General features: G+C 26.6%; 1 protein-coding gene across 4 annotated transcripts in view; it reads right to left on the minus strand.

Annotated features, from left to right (window-relative positions):
- Positions 1-14,773, minus strand: part of LOC124953139 (GATA-binding factor A-like) — a 79,234-nt gene extending 64,461 nt beyond the window's left edge. Inside the window, exons 1-2 of one of the 4 annotated variants that reach the window (XM_047504093.1) lie at positions 14,645-14,773; positions 13,276-13,916 (exon numbers count right to left, since the gene is read on the minus strand). The gene's annotated coding sequence lies outside the window, so the exon portion shown is untranslated. The other 3 variants (XM_047504092.1, XM_047504094.1, XM_047504091.1) reach the window with 3 other exon arrangements.
- Between the last annotated feature and the right edge of the window lie 744 nt (positions 14,774-15,517).

The following is a 15,517-nucleotide window of genomic DNA, read 5'->3' on the forward strand; positions in this document are numbered from 1 at the left end:
AAAAAAAAAAAAAAAAATAAGAAGAATTCGTTTGTCACTTTATAAATTTTTTTTATTTCATAATTTTTTTTTTTTTTTTGGTCTAGGTAGAACAAAGAACTGTTAAATTGATAGCGTGCATGCGATAATAATTGTTTCTTATCTAAACATAGCTTTACTTCCAAAGTACATCGAAATAATTTTTGACGATGCATCGCGTTTAAAAAGAAGAAAAAGACAAAACAAAAAAAAAAGAATAACAAAAAAAAGACAAAAAAAAAACTACAAAATTGGAACTACAATATTGAAGAATGATATTTTTAATATAAAGAAATTAGAAAAATTAATTTGTACAGATGAAACGTGTGAATAATTTAATAATAAATGTTTATTTAACGTTTATTATTTATAACGTTTATTTATTTAAACGTTATTGATTTATCAATTTTTATAAATCAATATTATAAACCAAAAAGATCAATTTTATAAACCAATTGAATTACCCAAAGTTAATAGTTTCTCTCGATTTTTTTTCTTTCTATTTTCTCCTCTTCCCCCCACCCCACCTCCCATTAAGAATAAATTTCCCTCTTTTAAGAATAAATTTCAGCAAATATATATATATATATATATATATATATGTTATAATGGAAGATTCAGAAAAAAGATGTTTAAATGTTGTAATACTATAATTAGAATTTTGGGATTAGGAAAAGAAGAAATTTCGTTCGATCATCTACTTTCTATTTTTTAAATTAAAAATATTAAAATGAATATTATAATGATAGACATTTGGATGACTTTTAAATATTATTTAATTCTTAGAATTATTTAATTTCATAATCTTCTTTTTCTTTCAGTCATTTTTTTTATTTTTTTTTTTTTTAGTATAATGATATAATCTTACATAAAAAAAAAAGGAAAGAAAAAAGAAAAAAAAAAAAAAATTAAAGAATAAAAAAAAAAGACGAACAATATAGCAATGATAAATATTGAAAAGATTTTTAGAGGATACCACATTGCGATTAGAATCGTACAATTTCGTAACTTCGTTCAATCTGCTTTCTCTTTCTACTGCTTCTCTTTTTTTTTTTTTTTTTTTTTTTTTTCTTTTTTTCTTTCGTTTTTGTAGAGGAATGAGATTTTGGGAACCGCAACGAACAACACGTAAGTCCCAAAACGATTTTTCGAGTGCCGATGGGATACGACGACTTAAGTATATCCAGGAACGTATTCACGAACACGGTCCAGACCCCGAAAATGGTCTGGCGCCACTTCGGATCATCCATTTTACGCCACTTGTTCTCTTCCCCTTTCCCCACTCTCTCTTCTTCTCGTTCTTCTTCTTCGTGAGAGAGAGAGAGAGAGAGAGAGAGAGAGAGAGAGAGAGAGAGAGAGAGAGAGAGAGAGAGAGAGAGAGAGAGAGAGCTTCCCTGTTTGAGGGCTGCTCGTTCGTTTAGAGCATTATTCCACGAAGGAGACTCGTGTTAATCTTGGCTTTGTCGGTTGTTGATTCATTCGACTTTTTTTTTTTTTTATTTTATTTTTTGTTTTGTTTTGTTTTAATTTCTTTTTTCTTATCTTAGATTTCACGCGAGAATCCTTTCCTACCCTTCCATCCCTCCCCACCCCCCTCCCCGCCCTCCGATCACTTCGAAGATACGTTGACATTTTTATAAATTCGATTATGTCTGATCTTCGATTCAATTCGTAATTATTATAAATGATTACTATGATCCGATGATTTTTAAAGTCATTCGGTGGTTGTATAAAAATTGTAAAAGTTTACGATTGTCATAATATCGTGAAAGAATTTTAGTTTTAAATTAACTTTAAATTGAAATTTAAAGAAAGAGAAAAAAGAAAGGAAAAGAGAATAATTTGTTTTATTAAAATGATTTATATAGTTAGGTGTTAATTGATATAGTATATGATTATTAAGAATAAAAAAGAAAAACAAAAAGAATTGAAAACAGAAAATCGAATCAAACTGTCTAATAAAATGAAATTCTAATCATAGACTAAGCTTCTAAATATCAACCGAACGGTATATTTGTTATTATAAAATTTATTTATTTATTTATTTATATATTTTTTTTTATTATAAGATACTATTGTTAATTATTGCCTGTCTACAAATTTTAATCAATTTATTATTATTTATCGTCAATTATCGTTTATAAATTGTTATGATCAGTACTTCTTTATTTTTCGTAAATTAATTAATTAATTATTTATTTAATTAATTAATTAATTTATTATTATTATTATTATTATTATTATTATTATTATTATTATTATTATTAACAAATAAATTAATTTATTATTATTACCATTATTATTATTATATTGTATTTGATAATATTTTCTCGATTTTCTTTTTCATAATATAATTTGTTTTTATTTTCGTTTCACTTGCTATAAATAACTTTTCAATTTGGAACGAAATGAATTCGAAATGATGAAAAAAAAAAAAAAAAAAAAAGCAAAAAAGGAAGAAGGAAAGAAAAAAGTAAAAAAGAAAGAAAAGCAAACCAATGTTATATACCTACGCATTTTGTTCATCAGCCGACGCACGAAGAAAACGAATGATAATGGATTCCAGAAACTTAGTAAGTATAATTTATTCACATCCGTGACTCGATTATAAAAGGATTTCTTTTTTTAATTATTTTTTATTTTTATTATCAATTAATTTATTTTAATTATTAATTAATTTATCATAAAAAAAAATTCAATCTGATGTCTGTTAATTATTCTTATTATTATTATTTGAATTATTATTATTATTATTATTATTATTATTATTATTATTATTATTATTATTATTATTATTATTATTACTATTATTATTATTATTATTATTATTATTATTATTATTATTATTATTATTATTATTATTATTATTATTATTATTATTATTATTAACATTATTATTCTAATCCTATGACGTAGAATATTATTCGATTAACATAGAAAATGAATTTCGTATGTTTTCAAATAAAAATATATTTTACTTTGAAAATGATTGTTAAATTTTTAATAATTATCAAAAATGGCATTGGCTTAAAAGAAAACTTTGACTTGTTGTTAACGTACTCGTTAAAAAAGGCCAAAACATAGTTTTATCGAGCACCGAGTGATAACTTATCGCTCTAATGGGTACCCTTCGAACGATTACTTCACATCCGCTCGAAACGCACATTCCTAATCAGTGCGTTCTAAGCGCATCGTTTATTTATGTATACATATATATATATATATTTTTTGTTTTGTTTCTTTTTTCGTTCCTATAAACATTAGCAGTTTTTTCACGCTCTCGTTACAAATTTTCTTCTCTTTGAATCTAAATTCGTTTAATTTTCTAAACGATCACGAATCTCGAAGAACATTGGAACATTAATCGTTAGAAAATCTATGAATGAAAATTTACGTATATAAAATATGACTCGTATGATTAGTTGAATGTAATTGTATTGTAATAAATATAATTAGAATATTATTTTCGATATTCGCACAATTTCTTCTTTCTTTTTTTTTTTTGTGCGAGAGGGAGAAGATTAGAAATATATGCGGATTTGATAAGAAATTTATTTTTTTTTTTTTTTTTTTTTTTTTTTTTTTTTTTTATTAAAAACAGAATTTGATTATTTTATATAATAATTTTATATAAGATTTTATATTGTATGAATTTTATAACAATAAATGTTCTCACGGATTATATAGTCATATATATATATATATAAATATTGGGTTGTCCGAAAAGTTCATGCCGATTTTGAAGAAAAATTGAAACGCAGCACATTTAAATTTTGATATTGCCATTTTGTTCCATTAATTTTTCTCCATCTTTCAGGGAACTTGAAAATTCCGTCCTTCCAGACTCTCTCAGGTTTTTCAGTGAAAAACTTTTCTATATGACTTTTTTATCTCAACCAAAGAGTTGATGTTTTTTCCATTAAGGAAATTTTATAATTATCAAAATAGGTAGAAATCTGAGTGGCGTGAGATCTGATGAATATGGTGGATGAAGTAGAATATTCCAACCGAGCTTCAACAACTTTTGTTGAGTTGTCAAGTATATATGAGGCCGCTCATTGTCCTGATGAAACACAATGCCTTTCCGATTCGCTATTTCTGGACATTTTTTGTTCTATTGTTGTCTTTAATTTATCTAATTGGAAGCAATATTTTTCTGAATTTATCGTCTTGTTGTTTGATAAAAGTTTATAATGCAGGATTTCTTTCCAATCCCATCAGACACAAAGCATAATCTTCTTGGTTCATTCCTCTTTCCGCAAGACCTTTTTCGCTCAACGTTATTATATATGATCTATTTTTCATTCCGCGTTAATATTTGTTTCAAAAATGATGTCTTCCCGTTGCATTTATGGAACGAGTCGCAAATGGAAATACGATCCATCAGATTTTTCTCCAAAAAATTGTGGGGAATCCATGCATTTAAATGATTTATGTAATCAAACTTCACAAAGTGCTTATGGATCGTGGATTTTGATATTTTTAATATTTCTGCTAATCTACGTGTCGTAGAGCTGCAGGGTTATTCTCGATCAATGTTTTAATTTGATCTTCATCTGTCGTGGACCTTCATCTATTGGGACTTTTTTAATCTTCAAAGTTGAAATCACCAGCTTTAAACCTAGAAAATCACTTCTACATAGTTCTTTCAGCTATAGCACCTTCACTATAAACAGCACATATCTTGTTTGCCACTTATGTAGTATTTTTGCCTTTACGGCAAAAAAAAAAAGCATTAAATAACTATAATGCACTTTGTTTGTTTCCATATTTAACACACAAAAGTTAACTTATCGTAAACAAAATTTTTTCTAAATATGCCTGAAGTACGGCCTTTTTAAATATGTATGAATGTCATTGGCTTTCAATCATTCTGATATATTTAAACCTGTCCTAAAATCGGCAAGAACTTTTCGAATGAACCGATATTTAAAATATATATATATATATATATTTAAAGATGTTTAATTGTTTAGGAGCTATTTAGATATGAATTAAACATTAGGTTATTAGTTTTAAATTCTATTTTATTTGAAAAATTAATATTCGAAATTTTATATAAAAATGCAAGAATATTAAAAAATAATAAATGTCTACATGACGTTTAGAATTTATTCTGATTAGAATTGCATGATTTTATAGCTGTTTCGTTCATTTTTCTTCTTCTTCTTCTTCTTCTTATTATTATTATTATTATATATATATATCTTTTTTATCAATGAAAAAAAGACCTTTGAAAAACTATATAATATGATAAAATATATAACGTAAATATTTAATAGTGATAGATGTTTAAATAATTTAGCTTAAAAGTTACTGCGATTAGAATTCTATGATTTCATACTAGTTTCATTCATTGTTCTTTCTTTTATAATTACTTTTTTTTCTTAATAATGAAATTTAAAGTTATATATGAAAACAAAAAAGTATATGATTTTTATAATAGTAAATATTTAAATAACGTTTAGAATTTATTGAGATTAGAATTGTACGATTTTGATGACTATGTACGATTCACATCTATTTATTTTTCTTTTTTATTTTTAACGAAATAAAAAATTTATCTTTTTAAATTTCTCCAATATCAATTTTAAATTTAAAATAAAAAATAAACATTTATCATATGTTCAAAGAAAAAAGAAAAAAGAAAGAAAAAGAAAATAGAATACAATTTAATTATATACTCTCGCTACGGGCAATGATCTTTTGATCTCTTGATATCTTGATCTCTTGATCTCGATCATTCATTCCTTGTCATTCTATTAATCATCTATTAGTCATTTTCACGTCTATATCATTTGCTATTAAGTATATTATCACAAGCATCATTTATTTATTTTTATTTCATTAAACAACACATCTATCTCGTTTTATTTCTTCGTTCGTTCAAAAGGAAAAAGAAGAAATAAATAAATAAAAAATAGAAAGATCGTTCCGAGTGAACGTTGTCAAGTTGTACCAAATGTGAGACGCAAACACTTTTACAGATCATATATATACATGCATATATATATATATATATATATATATATATACATATATACGTACTTAGACACTTACACGTGCATAATGGAAGATCGAAAGAAAAAGGACGTCGTTGCGTTGGTATAGTCGAGCAATGTACGTACACGCTTACGTAGGCGTCGAACGTGAATACGAACGAGCGACGTTCGGTCATAAAGCAACGAACGGTTCGCTCGTAGGTCCCATGGTAGTCCGAATGGGAGGGGGTAATCCATGAGGGCCTATATGCCCCACCATACGGATCTCTCACACCCGGCATATCCTGAAACAATGCCTGTCCGTATCGCGATACGATTCCATGCCTCGACATTCGATATCGCATCCTCTTTATCACGAAACGAAAAGCGTGTCCTCTCGTCTTCTTTGACCGAACGACAAGTGCCAGGGACGATAGGGAAACGTGAAAAGAAAAAGATTAAAAGTTTGAAATAAAATAATTAAAAAAAAAAAAAAATAAATAAAACTAAAGATGGCTCCCTCCCCCCCCCCTCCCCATATGTTATAGTATCCTATTAGTTTTCAATATTTTATTTTGAAACGATTCGTTGGAAATTTCGGCGTATAGATTCAATCGATAACATAAAATATTCCGTTTAATCGTTTTATTTATCTGTGATTTGTAGAAATTAATTGATTAAAACTTCTTAATGGATTAATTTAAGAAATATCATATTTAACATTATGTTATTGGTTTTGCTTTTTTTTTTTCATTTTTTTCTTTTTTTTTCTTTTTTTTTCTTTTTTGTCTTGAACTAGTATTACTTTTAATATTTTAGTTTAAGTTTGATTCATTGGAAATTTTTATATTGAATTTTTATCCAGTTTTATATTCAATTTGTACAGTTATTTTTAATCTATGAAATTGATTGATTAAGATTTTCTAAATGATAAATTTAAGAAATATTGCATTTAGAGTAAAATGTTATAGTTTTTCTATAGTACTAATATCATTTTTAATATTTTATTTTTAGTTTTGATTCATTGAAAATTTTTATATTCAATCTGTTTAAGAGCTTTAATTTATTATTTTATATATATTTTAATCTATGAAATTAATTGATTAAAGTTTTTGTAAACGATAAATTTAAGAAAAGTTGTATTTACATAAAATGTTATAATTTATTATCTAATTTAAATGTTAATTTAAAAGTTGATGCATCTTAAGTTCGAAGTAAAATTTTACAGTGTGTTCTTTTTATATTTAAAGAATATGTGATATTTAAAGAAACATTTCTAAATTTAATTTATACGAGCGTTTTTATTTAGAAATTAATTGAATTAAATCTTTTAAACGATAAATCTTCCCAAATTTGTGCCCAAAGAAAATTATTTACTCGATTTGAAAATTAATTCATATTTATTTTATCATTATCGTTAAATCATTTAAATTAAATTAAATTTCATTCTCCCCACTTACTATTTAATGAATTTTTTTCTTTCTTTTTTTTCTTTTTTTTTTTTTACGAGAGACACCTACTATATGTAGAATAGAATTTAGATGATAAAAATTATATTATTAAAATAAAATGATTTGTATTAAATAATAAAAGAATAAAAATTATTTGTATTAAATAGCAAAATAATATTCAATAATCGAAATTTCTTATTCCTTAAAATAAATTTAATAAATTCAATATTGACGAAAACAAATTACTTTAATTAGACAAAATATATATACAAAATATGAAAAAACTTCGAAAGTTCGAATTTTTATCGCGAAGAAAAAAATATTTCTTCTGCTTCGTATCCCCCTTTTTTTTTTTAAGTCTGAGATAGTTAGATAGTTCGAGTGATATCATGTGTACAACACATGGAGTCATGGTTCTGATCTTATTTTTTATATTAACGATACTGTAACTGCTTACAATTGCTATATTTTATTATTAATAGTTATTGAACTTTTAAGAGTATAGAATAAACTTTTTTCTTCTTTTTTAAATCGTTATTAGGTGCTATTTATTTATTTTTATTTTATTAGGATTTCTACTATATTTAAAATATTAATAATGTATAATAATTACGTCACACTCATACACACACATTTTATATTAAAATTATTATTATTATTATTATTATTAATATAAGTTATATAAAAATGAAATTGATTGTAATATAATAAAATATTTTAAGTGCTTAATATATCAAAAATGTTGAAAATATATAATGCCTGACTATAATATTTAACGTTATTATTGTGTTTATGTATGTATCTATACAAATAGATATTAATATATATAATATATAATATATATATGTATATATATATATATATATATATATATATATATATATATATTAATATCTATAATCAATAATTATGTGAATAAAAATAATATATTCAAAATATTATCTATAAAATTCGTTTGTTCGGATATATTGTATGAATTTTAGAATGAAAAATTTAGATTAAATTTTTATTTTTATTTATTACGTACTCATAATTATTAAAATGAAATTTCTAAGAATGTTCTAATTGTAAGATAACTTTCAAACATGTCAAATAAATTCTTCGTATAGGAGAAATGGCAAGTCATCCGCAAAAATGGCCATTTAGATAAGAAACAGCTCGTATAATCGTATGGAAGAATTTATATATATATATATATAATATTTATTATTTATGTATAATATTATATATAAATTTATATATAATTTATTATTTATGTATAATATTATATATAAATTTATATATATATAAATAATAAATATTTGCATATATATAATGTATATATATTTGTAATATATATATATATATATATATATATATATATATATATATATATATATATATATTAATTTAATCATAAAAAATGGAAAATCATAATGAAGAAATCGCAATAAATGTTTATATCGTTAAAAAATAATGACATTCGCGTAAATTTATGCATCTTATTAAACGAACTATACAAACTCGCACGCATGCGCATACGATTTGCAATGTAAAGTTGTAAATGCGAAGTGAACGTCATGTTGATGTTACTTCGTACCAATTACAGGATAATTTATCGTCCGTCTGTTAATGCTTTGCTTTTGCTCACAATTCTTTTTTTTTTCTTCTTTTTTCTTCCCTCCTTCTCTTGTTTTTTCTTTTCAATGATTATTTTTTTCTTTCTAATTTCCTTACAAATGACAGTTGAAATTTTTTTACTTCTTCTTCTTTTTTTTTCTTTCTTTTTTTTTGTTAATATTTAATAGGCAGACGCAAGTGTAATCGGATATGTGTAAAAGGAATTTTTTGGTTAATAGAGTAACGATTTTTTCACCACCGAATTTCATATAATTTACCAACAAATTAAACTTCATTATTCAAATTTTAATCAATTCACCTCCTTTTTCGAGAATAAAACGATATCTTAATTGTTTTTATATTGTACCATTCTGTTAATTCAGTAAATTTATATTCGTCAAAAACCGTCTACCCTTCTTCTGTTTTTCTTTTTTCTTCTTTTTTTTTTTTTTTTTTTTTTTTTTTTTTGTAAACACCGTTCTTTTTTATCGAATTCTTTTATTATGCGGATATTTTCTTCATCAAAATATTTTCACATTAATTCGACAATAATTAGATGCAAATAATTCCATAATAAATAAATAAAAAATAATCGTTATATAGATACATGTAGATATCTAAAATAAAGTTTTTTTTTTTTTTTTTAATAATATGTTTTGTTTAAATATTCTTTTACCTTTCTCTCTCTCTCTCTCTCTCTCTCTCTCTCTCTCTCTCTCCATTTTATTCATATTTGACGAAATGTCATTATTATTTTTTTTTCTTTTTTATTATTGTTTAAAATATTATATTTGTGTCATTAATTATTTTTTGTCTATATGAGATTAGAAATAAATTGAAAAACGATTAGAATGGTAACATAAAAAAACAACTTTTAAAACAGACAAGAAACAATTCTATCGTTGCTATTGTTATAATAAATTTGACTTGATAATTGAAAACTAGAAGTATAGTTATTGTCCAAGTATGTAAGTACGTAATCCTATTTTTTATCAACATTTTTTTGCGGTTTCTGCGGGAAGCAACTATTTAGATAAAAGTCGTCTAAACAATGCCGGTGCCGGCATGTCCCGTGATGCTTCATACAATTTATTACTATAAGTTTAGTATATACGTAGCTATACATAAATATATATACGTAGAATGTGTGTGTGTGTGTATGCATGTGGAATATGTATGATTCAAGAACTTATCTATAACACTATTTAACATCGTTCCACCTACACGATGAATTATCTTACATCAAAGCGTTTTATCGTTTCTAGGTTTATCGTGCTTTACAAGTCTGGAATTTTCGTAATTAAAAGAATTTTTAATATAAGAGTTTTAAGTTTCTTTATTTTTTGTGAATTTGTGAATTTCCTTTTTTATTTTCTTTTTTTTATCTTAATTTTCGTATAAAAATATGTGTATGTAATTTATCATATATGTATATATATATATATATATATATATATATATATATATATATATTTATGTAGATATAGATATAGATATAGATATATATTTAAATTAATTGTATAATAGATTGAATTGTTAATATTCTCCACTGACATGATGAATTATTTTACATTAGGATTGAAATGTTTTATCATTTTTAGATTAAGTTGGATTAGTAATATGGATACCGAAACTTCCGAAATGTTGATAAAAATTTGTAACCACAGATAAGTTTTAATATTACGTTTGTGGTATATCTCATGATTATTTCTTTCTTTATTTCTTTATTTTTCCTTTTTTTTTCTTCTTTGTATTTGTATAGATTACGTTAAAAAATTTACGCATTTTCTATGCAACGTATTTTACGTAAGTATAATGTAAAAATATTACATATAGACTTTTACATATATCGTAGATATATAATTATATATACTATAACTTTTAATAACAATTTTATTGCAAATAAAAATATTTCAATTTTTGTCTTAATTTCCTCTTGTATATTATAATATTTTATTTTGTGTTTTTGTTCCTATACATTTTCCTTGTTTCGTTCTTTTTTAAATTTTTTCTTTTTCTTTTTTGTTTTCTTCTTCTTTTTTAAATTACGATATGGGAAAAATATTTTTAGGATCAAAACTTGCGTGGTTTGGTACCATTGAAAAATTTCTCATGCTCGTTACATCGGCCAGGAGTGATCGTAGCTGTTTACAAAGAATAGCTTTTAAAAATGCAGATATGCATGGAAGGATAAAAATAAAGAAAAAAAGAAAAAGCTCTCTCTCACTCTCCCTCTATCTCTGTCTCTGTCTCTATCTCTATCTCTGTCTTTGTCTCTATCTCTATCTCTGTCTCTGTCTCTATCTCTATCTCTGTCTCTGTCTCTGTCTCTGTCTTTCTATATATCCTATGTTGATTGTGATTATCTCATTGAGATAATACGTGCCGGCGTGGATTCGCACGTTATTAGCGATTTTATTGACTGTGACCAAAAGAGAGAGAGAGAGAGAGAAAAGACAGATATATGTATATATAGACAGAGAAAGAAAAAGAAAATGAAGAAAAACATTAAAAAAAAACAGAAAAAGATTGATTTAATAAGTATACATTAAAATGGTTCGTTTACTGAATTAACAACGATTGGGAATTTAAATTTAAAATTGTTTTTTATTTTTTCGAGATGGGGGTAAGCGTGTGAGAAAGAGAAAAAATTCTTTTTCAATATCTTTTTTCGTCCATTTTATTTCTTTTTCTTCTGTTTCTTTTTCTTTGTTTTTTTTTTCCTTCTTAGGAGCTATACTTCGGAGAAAGAGAGAGAAAGAGAGAGAGAGGTCCTAATATGGGATAATTTTTTCAAGAAAAAAATTAAATGGGGGTAGCTGCAGGTTAATCTTTACGGCAATATTTTTGCGACCGAATGTAATGGCGGACGACTCGCGATTGGCTTTAAAAGATGATTTTAATTGCTGCCGGAGTTAAAGGAATATCTTTTTTCCACGTATCTAATAAGGGGGGCTAATGGATGTTTAAAAAAAAAAGAGATAAAAAAGTTAAAGCGAGAAAGAGTGAGAGAAAGAGAGAGAGAGAGAGAGAGAGAGAGAGAGAGAGAGAGAGAGAGAATATATCTGAATGGAGAAATTATAAAGCAATGTCGCCTGTTTTTGGAGACTGTTTCGATCGACAAATGTTAATTTTTCCCTCTCTCCCTCTTTTTCCTCCAATCGTAGAAATATTTCTGTTTTTATTTCTTTGATTATTATTTTATTTTATTTTTTTTTTTTTTTTTTTTTTTTTTTTTTTTTTTTTTTTTTTTTTTTGATATATTATATACTTCGTCGTGCCTTCTTTGATACAATTCATTTCCGATTATTCTTATTTTTTAGTTTTTTTTTTCTTTTTTTTAATTTTTCTATTTTAACGTTATCTACGTACATCTCGTGATTTTGTTTAATCGCGATCAAGATTTATTTAGACGAATTTTGCACAACATTTGTATTCTTTTCATAAAAGATCATATTTTTATTCGAGATTGTACTTCTGTCACTTTAGGTAATTACAAATATTTTTGTTCCTTTTTTTTTTTTTTTTTTTTTACTTTTTTTTCTTCGCATTATGTATAGATAATATATTTTTTTGACGTCTCATTAGTAATATCGATATTTTTATTTTGTAAAAATATTTTTTCGAATTATTTTTAATCTCGTCGTACGAAGTCGTATTCTTTTTTTTTTTTTTTTTTTTTTTTTTTTTTTTTTTTAAATCAGATCAAATTTCCATAACTTTTGTTGCATTAATTACAAACATCTTTTACTATTTCATGTATTTCTACACATCTCGTAGTTATCAATGTCAATATAAAGAAACATTTATTTATCTTTTTAATTGTTTTTCATGTCATAGTTCAAAAGTCGTGTCGACATTTTTTAATCGAGATCGAAAATATTGTCCCGTTAATTGCTCCCGAATAATTTCATTATATTAATAATAAATTCATTAAATTATGCACTTATATTACGACATTACAGAGTAAAAAATAAATATTACGTCGGTATTGACGAGCTTGAGAAAGTAAAAAGAAATAAATGAATAAATAAAGAAGAAAAAATATTTCCCTAATAAATTTTATTTATTTATCGATTGCAATATACCATCGAATGTGACGTAGTTGCAATATGTCATTGCAATATGTCATCGAACGTGATGGAAAATTAATTCGGTTGATATTAAAATAAGCTTGCTTGGAAATAAAATATTAATCGATGATAATAATAATAATGACGACTTACGTGTAATCAGTCGGAACTCGGCATTCTCGTCGGCAGTCCAGTCCAAGGATTCGATAATTTTCCGATGATAGTTGATCTATCCTATCGGCGATCGATAGAAATTAGGATGAAGATTAACAATAACAAATTCTTCGTTTTGTTTTCACAAATATCCTTCCCACGTAAGATATTGGCCTATAATTTTAGTCCACTGTTTTTCAATGATCAAATTAATTTCAATGCACTGGCTCGTGTGTCATGAAGTTTATCTTTCAAATCATTTCGTTCCTTGTTTTTTTTTCTTTTTTTCTTTTTTTTTGTACGAAGAAATGTTCAGTTTTCAGAATTAGAAACACAAAGTTTTCCAATGTTTTTCCTTTATCTTTCAATAGAAATAAGACGAAGAAGAAGAAATAGAAATAGAAGTAGAAGTAGAAATAGAGAGAAAGAGAAAGAAGAAATAAGAAGATGATGAAAAATATCAGTGAAAGTTTCCAAAAGTTTTTTCTTTCATCTGTTTTGTAGGTTCATCAACCGGTAAAAGTCTCTTTCGGTATTAACAGTTTGTCACAATGATCACACACATATCTCCATAAAAATCAATCGTATTTTTTTGCCCCAATGGCGAAATAATCGTCGAAATCACTCGGTCCTTTTTTCTTCTATTACACCCGCGAGTATAGAAATCGGATAATAAACACCGTGAACGTCGTTATTAAAAAAAAAAGATCACATGATACTTAACAAAATCATAATATCCAACATCATGTCCATCGTTCCTTAATAAATTCACACTCTCTCTCTCTCCCCCTCCCTCCTTCTCTCTCTCTTTCTCTTTCTTTCTCTCTCTCTCTCTTTCTCTCTCTTATGATCAATATTAATCACGAATAAAATAATATCGAGATTAACAAAAATATATAAAGAACTGACCGAAGAAAATTGATGAAAGAAAGATTAAAGGGTGAGAGAGAGAAAGAGAAAGAAACAAAATAACAACAGTAATATCAACAATAACATCAACAACAACATTGACGACAGCAACAACAACAACAATAACAACAACATCAGCAGCAGCAGTAGTAGCGGGGCAACAGTAACAGCAACAACAATAACAATAACAACGGTCAACAACAACAACGAAAAATTCGTTACTTTTAACGAACGAACGAACGAACGAACAAGGATGTTCTAAAGAGTTAATAACAACAATGTTGCGGTAAAATCAGTAGGATCATCAGCACCAGGAGATGAAGGATCGGCAACAGCAGTAACACCAGCACCAGCACCAGCAAGCACCAGTATCAGTATCAGCAGCAGAGTATAGCAGCAGAGCAGCGCAGGACGTGGTGCAGTCGATGACTGCGGCTCAGAAACTGTCCTGGACAGTCACCTCTCTCTCTCATGGCACTCCACAGTCCGGCGCTCTTGAGAAGAAGAGTGAGAACGTATAAGATATGAGGGAAAGAGATGGTAGATGATTATCGAGAAGGGAAAGAGGGAGAAAGAGAGAGAGAGAGAGAGAGAGAGAGAGAGAGAGAGAGAGAGAGAGAGAGAGAGAGAGAGAGAAAGGCGGTGGTTAGAGAGAGGTAGATAAGTAGAGGTAGACCCAAAGAAGAAGGCCGGAATATAAAGGAGGCCGGAATAGGCTGTTGGAGGCCGGAGAATTCTACCCGAATCGAAACGGATTTAACCGAGTAAAGCCGAGTATACAAAGGAGATATGGCGAAGAGTCAAAGTAGTGTGCTGTCTGATGGTAGAGGGGAGAGAAAGAGGGAAAGAGAAAGAGAGAAAGAGAAAGAGAGAGAAAGAGAAAGAGAGAAAGAGAAAGAGAGAGAGAGAGAGAGAAAGAGAGGGACGTTAGCGTGGTAACCCAGGCGTGGAGTCTCTTTGGTTATTGGAGCTGGTATCACAACTAAAAAAAGTGATTCTTACACATTAACTTTTATACTTTCTGTCTGTGTGTGTGTGTACCATCTGTTTCGTTTTTAACTGTGTGCAGTATATGTGCGGCGTGTGTTTATATATATATACATATGTGTGTGTATATATGCAATATGTGTATATATATATGTATGTATGTATGCATGTATGTATATATGTATGTCAGTATATGTTCCGTATCTCTGTATGGGTTGGGTTATATCCAACTAACGTTGAAAGAAGGCGGGCTGTTGTGACTATCTAAAGCTCCTTGGTAAATGGTCGGAGGCGGAGTTCTCAACGCCCCCGCGTTCACTCAGAATGAATTCGAAGATAGTGAGTG

This window comes from Vespa velutina, chromosome 11 (genome assembly GCF_912470025.1).
Source record: "Vespa velutina chromosome 11, iVesVel2.1, whole genome shotgun sequence".
NCBI classification, from domain to species: domain Eukaryota; kingdom Metazoa; phylum Arthropoda; class Insecta; order Hymenoptera; family Vespidae; genus Vespa; species Vespa velutina.